The sequence below is a fragment of the Palaemon carinicauda genome, chromosome 32 (genome assembly GCF_036898095.1).
Source record: "Palaemon carinicauda isolate YSFRI2023 chromosome 32, ASM3689809v2, whole genome shotgun sequence".
In the NCBI taxonomy this organism is placed as follows: domain Eukaryota; kingdom Metazoa; phylum Arthropoda; class Malacostraca; order Decapoda; family Palaemonidae; genus Palaemon; species Palaemon carinicauda.
In genome coordinates this window covers 27,655,873-27,658,372 of record NC_090756.1, presented here as the reverse complement: position 1 = coordinate 27,658,372, position 2,500 = coordinate 27,655,873, and positions in this window count along the sequence as shown.

The following is a 2,500-nucleotide window of genomic DNA, read 5'->3' as shown; positions in this document are numbered from 1 at the left end:
ATGGGTAGCTGTGAACTATTCGGTGTATGTACAGGTAAAGGGGAAATGAGCCGTAACCAGAGAGAGGGATCCAATGGAGTACCGTCTGGCCAGTCAAAGGACCCAATGACTCTCTAGTCGTAGTAGTATCTCAACGGGTGGCTGGGGCCCTGCCTATTAATTCAAACAAATATGAAGCGGTTTTAGGCTTCTCTTAGGCCTCTCTTAGGCCTACAAGTTGAACACAACGAGGTTCCTTTTTATAGATATCATTACTTGTTGTTAATCTCCTCGTGTCACCAGAGATTATTTTTCCCCAAGCTCGTAATCTCCTGGTAATCTACTGAGTGTTCATCTCCGATCGGTTCGGAGATTACTGTAAAACCTTTATCTTCATTTAAACGTTTCGATATTTCTATTTAGTGATTCTTAGAACACACACGCACGCACACACACATAATATTAACCCAAGGCTAACATTACTAGGGATTATATTATAAAGATAACATATAATATGGATTAAGGTGGTAAGACTCCATAAGAATAAGTAGGCGTTTAGCTTGAGTCATACATCTGGCAGGCACTAACGCTCGGACGTGGGCCTGGTGTTGAGAGTATCGTACTGCAAATTATCGATTTTAAATATGTTATTATTATTATTATTATTATTATTATTATTATTATTATTATTATTATTATTATATTATTACTTGCTAAGCTACAACCCTAGTTGGAAAAGTAGGATCCTATAAGACCAGGGGCTCCAACAGGGAAAATAGCTCAGTGAGGAAAGGGAACAGGGAAAAGAAATGAGATAGAATAATGTGGCTCATGGCTTAACAATTTTCATTGATGCCCATAACATTACCGTCCCTTTGAGCTAGGAGTGAGTGAAATGAGAAGCTCAAATATAGCTAACAAGACATCTTAGCCATTACCTTATCACCCCAGGTCCTTACGTCGGTGAAGAAGCCTTAATTAAAATATGAAATATTATATAGACTTTTATCTTTGTATTCTATACAAACAGAAACAGATGCTTCTATTTTTAGATTCAATTTCCATTTATTCAGTTATTCATTCATTTTTGTCATGAGTTATTCACAACATTACTTTGTTTTATTCATTTGCTTCGTTCTATCCAACGTGTTTTATGTGTCAGGTTTATTTTGGTTTATTGTTTTACATTTATTTCCGAAGAAATAAATGATTCTGTACTGGATTTATACTCGCACTTACATACGTACAAGTTACGCATGTAGGTAGTCCTTTATTTTGCTTATCTATGCGTCTATATATTGTTTAGTTACTACACACACATATATATATGCATATATATACATATATACATACACACACTCACACACTCACACACATACACACACACATATATATATATATATATATATATATATATATGTCTGTATATATATATATATATATATATATATATATATATATATATATATATATATATATATATGTATGTATATATACATATGTATATGTATATATATCAATATATATATATATATATATATATATATTTATTTATACAAAACAACAACAACAACAGCAACAACAAACAAAGCCATTTCTAGTCCACTATAGGACAAAGACCTCAGACATGTCCTTATTTATGTCTGTGTTTTGGCCAGTTTCTATCACAATGCTGACCAGGGCTGTATTGGTGATGGTTGGAGACATTCGTCTGATTACTCACAGCAAACCAACCTAGTATGGCTGGCCCTGACTAGTACAGCTTTGCTGATCACCACGTTAAGAACATATGAGAATGACAGATAATAGATGGATATAAAGTGTAATATAGATTTAAAATATAGGCCGATGGGGAAGGAGATTTATAGCTTAATGTGTTATGTTCTAACCAGATGATAGATATATAGAACAGACTTGCAAGAGAAGGGAGTATATAATAAAAGGAAAGCAGAAGAAGAGAGAAAATACCAAAGCAAATTGGTGTTGTAGGTTGGCAGGGTTGTACATTATATAGTGGCAAGAGACTAGGCCTATTCTTTTAATTCAAAATACATAATTTTGTTGCAATTGATAATTACACTAAAAATAAGAATATAAAAAAAATCAAAAGATGCTAAACTACGATACATTTGTTAGACCCACTTATTATTGAGGTGCGTTCTGTATTCCATAATTTACATCTATTCATTTTTTTCAATTTCTTTTCTATATAAACCTATATATAATTACATCACAAATTAATAAAAATACTAAATAGTACCTAGAATTAATGGTCAACCATCAAAATAGACCTATTGACAACGCTTTCTGTACCTTGACCAAAACAATAACAAACAGATTTGAATAGAACGGAACCAGAACAACAGCCATGTCGGAGACCTCAACTCCTCAAGTCAAAACAACAATGGAATAACTTGTCTGGGGATAATGAAGAGAATTTCAATGGTAGGAGAATATATAGCTGTTCTATTATTCATAGAGGTGTAGGAATTATAGGAAACTATATATGTATTCATTATAT